Source organism: Myotis daubentonii, chromosome 6 (assembly GCF_963259705.1).
Source record: "Myotis daubentonii chromosome 6, mMyoDau2.1, whole genome shotgun sequence".
NCBI classification, from domain to species: domain Eukaryota; kingdom Metazoa; phylum Chordata; class Mammalia; order Chiroptera; family Vespertilionidae; genus Myotis; species Myotis daubentonii.
In genome coordinates, this window is record NC_081845.1 from 16,974,579 (window position 1) to 16,989,580 (window position 15,002).

The 15,002-nt window shown below is 44.4% G+C and overlaps 1 long non-coding RNA gene across 1 annotated transcript in view; it reads right to left on the minus strand.

Annotated features, from left to right (window-relative positions):
- The window catches only part of LOC132236430 (uncharacterized), a 99,302-nt gene that overhangs the window by 27,668 nt on the left and 56,632 nt on the right, over positions 1–15,002 (minus strand). The window contains exon 2 of the long non-coding RNA XR_009453308.1: positions 3,278–3,411. This is a non-coding gene — a long non-coding RNA (uncharacterized LOC132236430). The remainder of the gene's footprint in view (positions 1–3,277; positions 3,412–15,002) is intronic.

Below are 15,002 nucleotides of genomic sequence, written 5' to 3' on the forward strand. Positions count from 1 at the left end.
CTGCTTCATTGGTCCCTGGACAGGAAAGAGGGGCCACAGTGGGGACAAGGAGCAGTTCTCTGCTTAAAGGGATCTGGCAGCTTTGCATAAAGGACGATGTTTATCCCTGTTTATGGCATATCCCTTCTCCCTTTATAATTCCCATGGCTGATGTTACTTTTTATAGCATGTCTGACTGTCTGGGAAGGAGTCACATTGTTCCACGCCTTAGAAAGCAAAAGGGAAGGGTGAGAAACCTTGGGTAATGCTATCTGCAGAAAGGTTTATGGCTTTCAGAATCGACACAGCAGATTAAACTCTGCATGTGTGTGTGTGTTTGTGTTCACTCAAGCACACATTTACAGTACATATGATGTGTGTAATTTAATTGAAAGAATATATATGTATTCCTACAACTTTTTTGGTATATTGAATACGCTGATTATTAATATTGGTTATTAATAATCAGTTGATTCAAAATTTTAATGTCATTTGTGTGTGTGTGTGGGGGGGTGTAGTGAAATGGGAGAATCCCAAATATACCAAAAGCACCTATGAAAAACACCAAAGTTCCTGTGATCTACTTTTACTTTTATTATTGACACTATGTTTTTAGTAAGAAATGAAAGGAAACTTCCAAGTAGAGTTTAATTTTAAAGAGGATGCAGGGTATCTTTTAGAAGATTTTCTTAATCATCTGGATTAATCCTGACTTTCAACTCCAGATAAAAAATAGGATATCCCATAGGGAGGATTTGCAGCATAGGGAATTTTTTGCCAACCAGGAAAGGCTCCCAGGGTCTAAGTCATTAAAGTTAAATTTATTGGTGATTATGTCTATTTCCTGTATAAAATGAAACTTCAAAACAAACACTTGAAAAAGTCAAGATAAGTCAACTAAATGGCATGTTTTTTATATAAATGTAAAAAGGGGGCCATTTTCAAAAGGTCTCATGGCTTGGCAGATTGAATAAAATGAACGTGAGAGCTTAATGTTAACCCCTAACAAATACTGACACAGTTGTATACACACACACACACACACACACACACACACACACACACACACACACTGCTCACAGGAAATAATAGACAGACTGCCCAGAGATACACAGTTTTAATGGGCTCTTGTGACGTTGTAAACCTAGTAACTAGTTTGAGTAGTTGAGGCCGTCCCTAAACCTTCTGGATGGGATTCACTCCATGTAATTCTCTACAGCCCTTTCTAATCAGTTAAGATGTGTGAGACGCCGTGCATTATGGAATCACTTAGCCATCCGCATCTCACACAGGCCACTTCAAATGAAAAAGAAAATTCTCTTGAGAACAGAAGCCAGCAACTGGCTCTGCCCTACAGGAGTATAGGACTTACCCTTTTCCTGGACACTATGACAAATCAAAACAGTGAACACCAACCCTGCCACATCAGCAATCCCACCTCTGGTAGAAGGAGCAATTATACTCTGAATAAGTCTGGATGCTACAGACCCGGGTGCCTCAATCTGTATGTGGAGTTTTCAGTCTTGGTTAAAGTAAACACCAAGTGGTTTCTTCTGATAAAAACAGGTCTTGATGAAGTTAGGCCATAGCAAAAATAACATACACCAGGTGGAAGGGACATTCACCCATTCAAATCTGTACTTGTTACCCACCAAAATATGTATTCTGGTGAATGTAGAAAATAATAAAACCATCGGTATGACAGGAAGGTAACATAATCATCTAGTTCATTGAGCTTTTTCACTTTTCAGTTTGTTACAGTGCTATAGAAACACAACTCCAACCCAAGTCATTATCACAGCAAAACTCAAACCACAGGGTACAGCAATTATTATCCAATGACCATGATGCACACTTAATGCTTACTCCTCATTCAAGCCGAATACATCTGAATGAGCCGTGGACACCGATGCGCACCTGAGATCAGGTTTGAATTCATGTGTCTCTAAACCGGTGAGCCTGCACATATTTTTTTGCAGCACTGAGACCTCAGCCCAAACCTGACAGCTTGGAAGACACACCCATAGAGGTCCATGTCTTGTTAGAGAGCTGAGTGAACTTAACTATCTGAGTGCTTGTTTTCTTTGGATGTGATGATGGAAAAGGTGTGGGAGAAAGAGTAATTTTATTGGTAAATAGGATCGAGGGTTACCAAAAAAGTGTAGGAGCAGGATGATAAAAACACCTTTTTTAAAAAATTTAATTTCCATCATTATTCATAAAAATTAGACTTCGACAATGAATGTATTTAAGAGCAGTGGTTTTTTCCCCCCAAGTATGTTTCTTGAGCCACCTCCATCTGAATCATTGTGTTTCCTTATTAAAAATGCTCTTGCTGCCGGGCCAGCATGGTTCAGTGGTTGAGCGCGACCTATGAACCAGGAGGTCAGGGCACCTGCCCGGAATGCGAGCTCGATCCTCAGTAAGGGGCATGCAGGAAGCAACCCATTGATGATTCTCTCTCATCATGGATGTTTCTATCTCTCTCCCTTCCTCTCTGAAATCATTAAAAATATATAACTTTTAAAAATACGTTTGCCCACTACCTTTTCCATCCTCCATCCTCCATCCTGATGGACTCCCGGTAATCCTTGTCTGTCAGGTGCTTTCCCCTAAACCCAGAACTGCTTTCAGAGCGGGGCCGCCCTTCACTGACACCTCCAGAGCTTAGCAGAGTCTAGCAGACATTCATGTTGAATGAATGAATGCTGAGTTTTAGAACGTGGAATTTCATGTGATTTCACAACTGAAAGGGTAATATCGTTTTGACATGTCAGTCAGGAGGGTCTGAGCATAGCGTCGTAACCCATGGCCGGAGCACCTGAGCCAATGCTCACACTCTGTTTATAGGTAAGGGAAAGGGAGCTAGTGTGCATCGGGCACTAACCATGTGCTAAGAATGGCGGAGGGTGCTGACAAATGTCTCATTAAAGCCCTGCAACCACTAGAAGGAAGAAACTGCTACCCTATTGAGCCATAGCGAACCTCAAGGAGGTTAGGTTGCATACCCAGCTTCTCAGACCATAGTAACTGAAGAAAGATCAACTACACCCAAGGGGATGGCCTCTGCCAACTGTTGCAAGTTTGGATCAGAAGGATTTTAAACATGCCTATAGTTTCTGCTTTAGCTTGGACCTGCCCTCGAAATTTAAAAAAAAAATTTTAAATCCCCAAACAGGGAAGGTTCAATGCTTCATCTCTTGGATTGACCAATTATTCAAAAGCAGCCATTTCCAAAGCACCACTGTGGGAGTAGGTGAGAGAACCCCCTTCCCCAGCACTCAGGAGTCCCGCCCACCTGCAGCTGGGCCCAGGCCAAAGGGCCCCAGGGTCACGCCGGAGCTCCAAGCTTCAGGCAGATGCTCCTCAAGGTTGGGACAGAACCTAGATCCCACGCACAGGCTGTAGTTTCATGATCAAGGGTATGTTGCTCTGTAAAGGAACAAAGAGAGCATTAAAGCAGCCCCAGGCTATTTTCCAAGAGATTTGGAGAAAAAGAAAATCGCTTAGTGGTCTTGAGTAGAGCGACCATATTTTCTAGAGATTTCTGTATGTGTGCAAATATACATGTATGTATGAACGTGTGCATGTTTACGTCTAGAGACCCAATACAGAACAAAATAAAGTCCCCTCAGAATAGGTTTCTTTCTCTACTTTAAAACTCCCTGTTTGATGAGCATGTAGCTGAACAGCCCATTTATATTTAACACATTGCTGGCTATTTCAGAAGTTCCAACACACCCATGGCTAAGATCCCACAGGGGCCTAAACAGAAGAGCCCCACAGCAATCCAGGAAACGGGTTTCAGCTCCTTAAAAGGAATCTTGCAGGTGTGGTCCCACTTAACAAAATGACATCACAAAAATAGAAGGAAAGAATAGGGGAAAGTTTCAATATCCCTTTTAAATTGCATTTCTCTTATTTTATTAAAATGAAATAAAATATTTTTGGAAGGCTGAGAGTAGTTATGAGGAGTCACTCTCCACTTTAGTTACTATTTAATTATGTCTAAACTTTTCTTTAAAAATTAAGGTATTTTTCTTTTTTTTAGCCCTCCAGGAATGAGCATTTCTACGGCTCAACTTTCTTGCTGAACTCACTCTGCTTACCAATTTTTCCAAGCACATATTTTTTAAATCACACATGCTTTTTTTTGAACCTTTCCAAGTACATTTACAAAAGTTTGGGTAAGCAGCAGGCAGTTGTAGGGCATGGAGAAACAGACCAAATTCTGCAGTGTTTTAACAGGGATTTCACCTGCCAAAGAAAACTCTGACATTAGCTGATTGTTCATTGGTGAGCTATTAGCTTGCAAGCGGGCAAGAGAGATGTTATCCTCCCTTTCACCTCAAAGGAGAAAGCCTTTTTGGATTAACAAGGAAGTGACTTAGAGGGAGGCCTTCCCCACCCCTAACAATTCAACACCCTTTTAAAACTTTATAGTCTCCTTCCAAAACCACCTTCAGTGTCAGAAGAATTCTAAACCACATTTTTCTGATCCAGGGTTGCTCACAAAAATCAGGCCCACGGAGATATTTTTGGTAAACTTTGCCTCCATCCTAAGAAGGCTACATACACCAAGCAACACCCAGAATTGGCCACCAAGGGGCAAAGGCAGCATGGGGTTGTTTCCAGGTCAAGCATACAGCACGGGCTTTCCCTTACCTTTCCCCTCACTTCCAAAGAGAAGGTGTGTGTGTCCCTCATAACTGGACTTGGCAATGTCCCTCCCCTTTGCATTGACCATAGAGTTGACCAACTCCTCCCAATTCCCTCTGCCTGAGATGCTGTTTCCTCACTTCAGTGTCACTGAGCTATCCGAAAGGCCTTCCCTGACCGTCCTACATAAACTAGCCCACCAACACCATCTCTCTCTTCCTCATTAATGTCTCACCCTGCCTTCTTCTTCCTTAACCCTGACTTGCTACATTTGTTTGTTGCCTGCTTTTCCCCAGTTTGAATGTCACTGGGGGCAAGGATTTGCCTTTTTGTTCAATGCTGTATCCCCTAAATGCTGGGAACAATGCCTGGCAAATAGGACACCTTTATGAGATATTTGTCTTATGAGTTAATAAATGAATTAGGTAAGAGGACTTCACCTGGAGTGTCAGAAAGGGTTTAGGCTATTTATTGAACTTTTATGGTGTCTTGCCCCCAGACTTTGTGTGTGGCCCAGAGGCAGGGCATCATACTACAGAAGCTGGGGGACTTCCTTCAGGCTCTGGGAAAGTAGGGTTGGTAAGTGATGGGTGAAAGGATAAAACTCACTATGGCCTGGTCACAGTTTGAAGTCCTTGGTCTACATAGGAAGCCCTCTAGAGAATGGCTTTACTTTCCAGCCTTCTTTCTCTTGGGGTAAACATATACATCCTCAGCCAGAGTGAGCTATTTTCTATTAGGTGTGTTCACCCCACCATTCAGCTCTATTTACAATTATTGCCCCCCCCAAAAAATGTTCTTTCCACCCTTCCCAACTTTCCCGTCATCCTTTGCCAATTACCACAGATGTAAATTTCATCCCCCCCCCCCCCCCCCCCCCCCCCCCCCCCCCCCCCCGTTCAAGGCCTCTTCTAGGAATCCTGCTTTCTGTGACACTCTTCACACATCCACCATCATAGTCACAACCACCATCCTGGCTGGAAGGAACCTTCCTCTCTACTCTCACTGTTTCAGATCTCTAGTTCTCTGATTGCAATAACACTCTTTACTGAGTACTTGAAGGTTTTGGTTGTTATTTGCTTATTTGTTTTTGTATGAGCTTCAGCTTTGCAATTAGACCAAACAGCAGTTTCCCTTGTTTTTATTAATCTGCCTCCACCAAGTTTACATGCCCTGAAGTGTCCTAGTTCTCAGTGACTCTCAACTGCAGGGCACACCTCCCAAGTGGGGAGGGGCAGGGATGGTGGTGGAGTCTGTGGTCAGGAGAAGGTGTATAGTCTACTAGTAAAAGAGTACTCTACCTCCTGCCATCCCACTCCATAATTTCTGACATCCAAAATAACCTCCCCATGCCTGTGATTCACCATATTAAACTAGAAACGGCTTGTGTATTATTCACCATTGCATCCCCTACCTTGTAGCATAGTGCCTTGAATGAAGGAATGCATCCATAAGAAACCTTCCTATTGCTTGCACCTATCACCTCCCTGAGCCCCGCTTTGAAACACGCATCATCCTTAAGGCAGTCTATAAAACACCTTCATCTTTAATCCTTATCCCCCTCCACAGCCACACACCCCCTCTGACCAGGCATTTATCTCAGGGCACAAAATGCTATTTGCCTGCTGATCAAAGGCTGTGGGAATGGGCGGCATGAGCAGAATGGCAGCTGCGCTCAGATCCTGCCCACACCCTTCCTGTTTGCAGCAGCCCACCCCAGGGGCTATTATGTTTTCAGAAGGTTAAGCAGAGCCCCTCCTCCACCTCCTCCTTCCCTGGTCCTCCCAGACACTCTGTGGGTCTGAAGTGGCAGCCCCTCGCCCATGGAGCCTGCTTTCAGCGTTTCATTGTCCCCAGCGAGGCGCAGATAGCAGGCCAGACGCTCCTTTCCCCTTTCCTGGGACGCTGATAAGGCAATGAAAACAGTCCTCTATTTTCCTGCACAAAAGCTGACTTAGAAGAATGGGGTGGAGCATAAGTGATAACTGGCCAGAATTTGTTGCTTTGTGAAAAGAAATGTGATGGGGAGGGGATGAGGAAGACTGAGAGCTTTGAGTTTTTGCCCTGGGTTGTAAAATCCGCCACCCCCCAATGACAATGTCCCCTTTCCAGCCTTAGGGCCTCATTTCACTTCTGTAATGGAAAACGCTGCCCTCCGGTCAGCGGGCCACAAACCTCTCCTCCTGAGGTTGGCTGGGCCACCTGGGAGCCGCTTATGTGACCCAGTTAACCACAGCAGTCGCTTAGGGGTTGGAATTAATGGAGAGGGTGGAAGACAAGAACGCCTTCCTGCACATTTAACCCATTCCCATCACATTTCTTGCCCTTTTGAACCGCTGCTTGGTCGATTTCACCTCAAGAGAGTGTGCATTCATGTGGGAGCTTCATCAACCTCACATGATCTTGGTTATGTTCCAAGAGTCCCTGGACAGGGGCTTTTTAGATAAACAAAACAGTCTGGAGTTTCCAAGATGTAGTGGATGTTTGGTGAACACAGAGGTAAAGCAATGGGGTGAAGAAACAGAGGGTGACACCCATTACTATCAGGAACTGAAAAAAATGAGATGAAGGAGAAAAATGGGATTTAAAAAACAACAACACACCTTTCTGAGTGGCAGCACCCTGCCCTGAGACTGGCGCTGGCCTCTCTGCCAGCACTTGTTTGGGAACCTGGTGCAATTAATGGAACCCACAGGCCTTATTTTCTTTTTCAGAAAAATAAGGTCGTTTCCATGAGGCCAATGCAAGGAAATCAATTGGTCTAGGGCAGTGGTCGGCAAACTGCAGCTGGCGAGCCACATGCGGCTCTGTGGCCCCTTGAGTGTGGCTCTTACACAAAATACCACGTGCGGGCGCGCATGTACAGTGCAATTGAAACTTCGTGGCCCATGCGCAGAAGTCGGTATTTTGTGGAAGAGCCACACTCAAGGGGCCAAAGAGCTGAATGTGGCTCGCGAGCCACAGTTTGCCGACCACTGGTCTAGGGCCAAGTCCCAATATTGGTGCTGTTTACAAAAGCAACCAAGATAATTCCAATGTACAGACAGGGTGGAGAATCAGTCAACAAGATCATCTCTAAGGTGTCTGCTAGTTCAAAAATGTTATGGCTCCATAGTTTAGGGTCTAAGTTTTTCTACTTTTTCAAAACATTTAGATATAATCAATATACATCATGTTAGCTTCAGGTGTACAACATAATTATTTGATATTTGACTATATTACAAAATGATAGTAAGTCACCACAATAAGTCTAGTAAACATCCATCACCACCAAGTTTCTCTATTAATCCTCCTCATTTATGTACAAACTTGATGACCAGCTCCTTCCTAGGACTCCATGTCTTTCTGAAATTGGTGGCCAAAAAAATTCAGCAACTGGCTGCTGCTACTTCTTCTCCCACTCTCGGACATATGAGCAGGTGATTAAGCATTTGCTCAATCCCCCAGGGACCCAATTTCACAAGGTATGTAAGGTTGAAGGGCTCTGGGAGAATTCAAGCAGGACCATATCCATGAGGTGAACTAACCGAAGAAAAATATAGAACTCCAATGAAATAGTAGCAGTGAGGAGAAGAGGAAACAGCGGTAAAACAACTCTACTAGGCAATTTAGATTCAAATCCATTTTTCATCATGAATAAGGCTGCACTAAACAAGGCAGCCCCTTAGTCACCAACTGGGACGTGCCTCCTCTACTTTTCTTGAGAAAACATTTGATTATCTTTACAAACCTCACTATCTTAGTTTTTTGCTTCCTAAATTGCAACTAAATTATTCTAATGATTTTTCTGTTCCCTTTCTGCCTCCTTGCATCAAACTCCCTGGACTGGGTTTCATGGTCCTGTCATCATCACTCCAGATTTACTCATCTCCCCCTACTCTTCCGCAGGTGAATAGTCTTGGGAAGAGTTCTTGGTGACAATTGTTTAAGGCATTACCAACAATTCTCAAGTGGTTTTAAAGTCAAGTATGTAGCTGCATAAAAGAACAGACACCATAAAATTAATTAAAATGCCAAATACACAAACGGAAAGATAATGAAAGACTTAAGTTTATGTTAACTTCAATCTTTAGAGTAAGATCACAGGAATTGGAAAAGATTCTATTCACCATATAGGCCAACTCCCAAAGGATGCTCTCTTCAGCATCCTCAGCAGATAGTCATCCAGAATCTGACTACCCAGCCAGCGATGGAGTTAACTCTCTCACAAGGCATTCTATTCCAGCTTGGATCTATTTTAAATAAAACTTAACTGAAGTCAAATATCAAATTAGAAGCACCGTGAGTAACTGTGCAGCCCATCAGTCTATATAACAACAAGAAGAAAACCATAAATTGGGAAGGAAAGCTATAGAATGAGTAACAATGGCCTGAGATATTTATTTATAATTTTCCTTTATAATCACTTTTTGCACATTCACATGCCTTTGCATGTCCCACCTGGAGAATGAATATCTCCATTCAGCAGCTCCTGCTGTTAGATTAAAAAAAAATTGATTGAACTATAGCTCAAAGAAAAGAAAAAAAAAAGAAATTGATGCAAACCTCTCCCTAAAGTGAGGGCTTTTGTTTGTTTGTTTTAAATATGAATTTACTCTTTGAAGCTCCAACTATTTGGTGAAAATCACCTCATCTTTGTGTTCTAGTTATTTAAATGTTATGGATAAGTAGGAAGTATTATTATTATATCTGCTTTCCTCAAATTCTGAACTTATAGGAAATTTTATCTAAATATGTGTAGCAATTATGCAAAAACCATTAGATTCATAATTGTCACTTTAATTTGACCCTTAAAAACAACATTTTAACCCAAGATGCCTTAAGTAAATAATGTATATAAAGGGAATGGCCAATATCAGAAGTTCAAGGACAGGGAAGTTCTACCTGAGAGCAAGAGTACAGATAGGAAGTTCAATTAACTTCATGTCTCATGCCTTTCCTGAACACCTACTAAGTGCAGGCACTGTGCTAAGGTTATGGAGGAACAAGTAAATGGTAAGAGAGCATGCAGGCTTGGTAATGCAGATGTTTACCAGGAATTATGGGAATGCAGACACAGGAGCAATAAGGTAGGGTTCTATCCCGGAGAAATCAGCTCCTAAACCAGGAAGGACAGAGGACGGGCACAGCGTCTGCTGAAAAGGCTAAGAATTCCTGCTTTTGGCAAGAAGAGAACAACTGAGCAGGCAATTCCAGAGATCAGTCCTGATCCCAGGGCGGGAGCTGTGCATGGGGTCATGGATATTCCCTGATGTGCTATATGTGGAGGCAGAAAGAGGCCAGGCAGCTGCCTCCCGAGTCCCACAGGGACGGGGTAACACCTCACAGAGATGCTTAACCCAGGGGTTAGTATATTCTTAGGTTTCCTTCTCGACCTCTGTGGTGCCTCAGCCTTCAGGAGCTCCCAAAGTCTTGGTCAGCGAAGTGCCGCAAGGCGCCAGGGCCGGGCTCCGCTGCTGTTGGAGGCCCCTGCCCTGACCACATTCTCCCAGGGGAACAGTGGCTGCTTTCTCCAGTTCACCTTTGTTTTCCTAGTCCGTTCCTCCCTGGGCTTGTTTGTGTAAGAAAACCTCTCTCCCTGCTTCCTGTGTCTCTGTCATTTCCTCCCATTGCCATTCTATACTGCAGCCCAGAGAGCCATTGTTTTTCTTTCTAACCACACGCTGGTCCCTGGGAATAGCCAGTAGGTGCACGACAATGTGGAGGAAGGCAGGTCTGCCAGGGCTGTTTCAGTCAGAGCGGCTCTCAAGAGCACAGTAAACGGGTGGGAGTGGTGTTTACTTGTCAGCCAGGGAAGGAAGAAACCCAATATCAGGAGACAGCTTCTTGCCGATTAATCCTCAGACACTGTCTGCGCGCAGGCCTGTTCCCAGGAGCGAGGACTGGAGATGTCTGATAGTGCCGATAGCCATCTCTGTGGAAGGAAGCTGCGACGGTCCCATCTGCTCTCTGGTTTTTTGACATGTTCCTACCACTTTTCAATGAACTGAAAAATCAACTGAGCTTTATTGAAAAGGGAACCTAAACGGAGATCTGAAACCGGGCACAGGACCCGGGGATGCTGAGGGAAACCTATTTGGAAATGGATTTCCTTGCGCTTCTATTCAGGGCTCTGACCTGTTATCCCCTTTGGATCAGCCCACTATTCACCCAGCTTGCAGTGTAGTGTAAGGTAAACTACTTCATGTTTTCCTGGCAGAGCTTAAATCAGACAGGTTCTCACAGGAGCTCAGCTCCTGGGTTGTTTTCTGAGCACAGGGAGAAGGAACTGAAAAAGTAGCTGATCTGGGGAAAGAGGAACGGGAGGCCTTTCATTTACCATTGAAATGCCGATGCCTCGCTTACGCTTCGATTTCCAAATGTAAACGGGAGGAACACTGTGGTCCATATTCCACCCAAGGGCTATGTGACACCTCGGCTTAGTTTTGCAGCCCAGGAATTTTTTTATTTTTTAGTGCAATTCCAACAGTGAACTGAGCAAGATTTGACATAGTACGTCAGATTGGTTTCCATAAGAGATGCATTGAAACACACATGTATTTTGTTGACTGTCACCTACCAGGAGTTTGTGGTTATATTTTGGTAGCATTTGTTCCATAAAACTTTCATGGTTTTTGCCAGCTCCTTTCATTCCACTTTTCCCACCAGTTATGACACTAAGGGTCACTCATCAAAGAGACTGTGTTTATTTCAAGTTTTAAAGGGCAACGCGGTTGCCAGGAACATGTAAACTTTCGGATTTCTGTTTGAGCAGTAGAAAGCTATAAAGCACAAATGTAATAAAACATATCAAATTCCCTTATTTCAAATAAAGTTGTGCTTTTCATTAAAGGATTTAAGTGTGCCCTGTGCCAACCCCCATGCTAGTCTTAAGACACAATTTAAATATCGACCAGTCTCCAGTTACAATTTAAGAGAGCAATAGATGACATTACTTAGGAACAAGAACAAATCTAAGTTTATAAAATCCTTTTCTGGGACTGACCTCTCCACACCAAAAAATCAGGTTAGTAGAAGTCATTTTAGAGGAGACATTCCATTAAAAATAGAGGGGCATTCTTTTTTTATAAATGGAGAGAAATTTCTTTCTCAAAGAAGGGTATTATTATTCAAAGATTCTTTTATTTCTGGAATTAAATTATTGCCTTACACTGGGGCTTAAAATAAACTCTAAAACATACTGAAATATTTAAGTATGAAATGAAATGATTTTCCAGTTGTGCTTCAAAATGTAAAGAGAGGTGAGTTGGTGGAGATTTATATGAAACAAGACTAGTGAAGACTGAAAAATGTCTGGGTGGTGGGTTAATGATGGTTCATTATAGTAACCTTTCTACTTTTGCATATTTCAACTAATCTGTAATAATAATTTACAAAGTGAAAAGGACAGTAGGGGCGAAAATGTATTTTTCTGTAAAGAAACTAACTGGTATTATTTCTTCACTTAGTTTTTCTAATCAAATAACAGTCTACTAGGATGCCACCCTGATGCTTGTTCTGCAGAGGTAAGAAGTGTTAGACACATTGAAAATCCAGAAGTGAGCAGGTACGTCAATTTTCAGACGACCAATGAAAAAATGCAAATCACATAACCGCAATGCAAATGACTTGACACTATTAACACAGCTAAGGGTCCAGTCTAAACAATTCCCAATTCAGACCCTTCACTCGCTCCTGCTCCGTCTCTTTCTAAGGTACTCCTTAGGCGTCTGTGGAGACGATATTTGGAGGGTCAGTTATTTTCATCAGTCTCCATATTTTTACACAGAATAAGATTTATAGGGGAAATCTGAGAAAGAACAGTATTGGTGAATAAATCTAAGGTGAGTTTTTCCATCTCGGGCCCTAGAACAAGCAGCACACACAAGCGTAGCTGGGAGTGTTCCAGCATTTGCTTCAATGGGAGAAAGTTAGTCCTTGTCGAGGGGATAAAGCCCCCTCCGCGTGTGGAAGACGAAGGGCTATTTTGCTTTCAGAGTCCGCCGTTCCTGGTTTGTGCAAATCTGTTTATTCTGGGTCCAGCTCTCAGCCTCTGCTCAGCGTTCCTTCTCTGCCAGTGCAGACAGAATCTTGCAAATCCAGATTTTTCATCGTCGGTTAGCACAACATCTCCTTCCCAGGATATTTCATTTTCCGCAGCTTATCTCTTTGCCCCAAATTACATTTCTATACACATTAGCCAAGAAATCAGTGAGTAATCAATCACAGAGATAATTTTCTCCTGTTCAGAGTGTCTGGTGACGAGATCCTCAAACCGCCCCCGGGGAACGGGCTGCAGAGGAGAGCGAGTGAGCATCCCGGCCCAGAGGCCGTGGGTCAGCTTCATGGTGCGGTCCCGAAGAGGAGCCCATAACACAGCCCGTGTTTTTGTAAGAACATTCGTGGTATTTCGGGTTTGCCCTCCTGGGGGACACTGGGGAAGCGGCCTTCGGCACCGCGCGGGCACGTGCCTCACTGTGGCCGGCGCTGCATTTGTTTCCGGCCCTTGGAGAGACGGGCTGGCTCCTAAACGCAGCTGAAATAGACAGGAATCCCGCCTCCGCGTGGGTTAAATAAAGATCCCAAGTTGCAGCACCGGCCTGGGGGCTGAGGGGCCTCTCCCCGACGCTCATTCTGCTGATCCCAGTCGCACCTCCAGATCAGGCCGGGCCGCGGAGGGCGTGTCCACGGGCCGGAATTTGCACCGTGCCGTGTGCACTCCACCTCGCCGGCCACTTGCAGGCTGGATTATGGGACTAACACTTCAGCACTCCCAAGTGGAGGCCTGGGAGGGGTCCTGGTGTCCATCACAGGCGAGGTGCCAGGAGTCAAGTGGGAGGTCAAGCGGAACACGCCAGAGGGCCGCCCGGGCCGCGGAGGCTCTCCCCGGCTCTCCGTGTGAACAGAGCATCCTTCCCCGCTACACAGCACAGGGGTCATTTTTCTTTGAATGGAGGCATGGCACTCCGTTTCTGAGTCTCCCTTCCCTTCTGCACAGGCTTTCCTTTGAGGGGTGGGGGTGGGGGGAGGGCTCGTCCTGTCTCTCACCGGCTTCCCACTGTCACCCCAGAGGAGGGTCCCACCTGTGGACAAGCAGGTAGAAGTCTTCTCATCTTCCAGTCGGCTGGATTTCTGTTATCAGCCTCCAGGCCTGTTGCCTTCCAGGTTCCACTTTTAGGGACAGTAATAACCCCCTGGCCTTCAGCCCGTTTCCAAGTTCACCTGGACAATGACTAAGATCAATTAGTGCTCTGCTCCCAAACTGATCTTCCCATCGCACGTGCCCCAAACCTTAATTTAGAGCCACCCTTAGCTAAAAATTGTAAAACAGAAGGTACAGAGGCCCTCGGGGGCCCCCCTCCCCACCATGCCCCTCAATTCCCCATGCCCTCACACTAACTCCTGGAACAGCAGGGTCCCCTCACTGTGAACCCCACCTTGCACCTGTCCTGCCATTCTTGTATAGCTTCTTCACCAGAACTTTCCACGTTCCAGAGTATCAAAGTGTACTTTCCTTGCATGGCATTTCTTTCTGTCCCATCCCAGTGAATTCTCCCATGGAGAACAAGTGTTGTGAATAACCATAGCAAACATAAAGATGCTAAGAGAGAAGCAGAGCTACGTAAGTGTGTGATACATTTTGGAAATATTTTAACAGTGATTTAAACAAAAGGGATGTTTTCATGCCAGAATTTCAAGTACCCAGGCTGATGATTGGTCCAAGAAAAATCTATTCAGATGCCAAGTGTCTTCTTCTGTCATCTCTTTCCATCTAACCCAGCCAGTCTCCCCTCCCCAACCCTTTTTAAATGTATTTACTTTTTAAAATTAAATTTATTGGGGTGACATTGGTTAATATGATCATAGAGGTTTCAGTTGTGGGTTTCTCTGTTACAAGATCTGTATTTTGCACTGTGTGCCCACCACCCAAGGTCAGTCTTCTCCCATCCAGTCTTTGCTCTATAAGGCTGATCCTGATTTCTTTTCCTAGCAACTCTCCCCAAAGCCATACATTGTCCACCCCCACTTCAGCTGGACTCACACTTCCAGTCCCAGCTGGTTGTCCATGCCGCTGCCGCTGCTCACTCACGGTGGCAGCACGATGCAACAGACACTGTTTTGAAGGAGAGGGTTTTTAGTGGCCAAATTAAACAGTTGTCTTCAATTCGGAGCTCATATTTGATCCTAGACCAAAATATGTATCCCATATTGCAAACAAAACTGTTAAAACACCCAAAATGGCCAGTGGTGGGGAGGGGGGGGAGTAATCTTCAGAAACTAGTCCAAAGGCACATGTACAAGCAAAGCGCTGTGGCCGCTTCACAAAACCTTTAGAGTATCAGCATCAACACAAAACATATGGCAGCTCAGGGAATGAAAAGGAG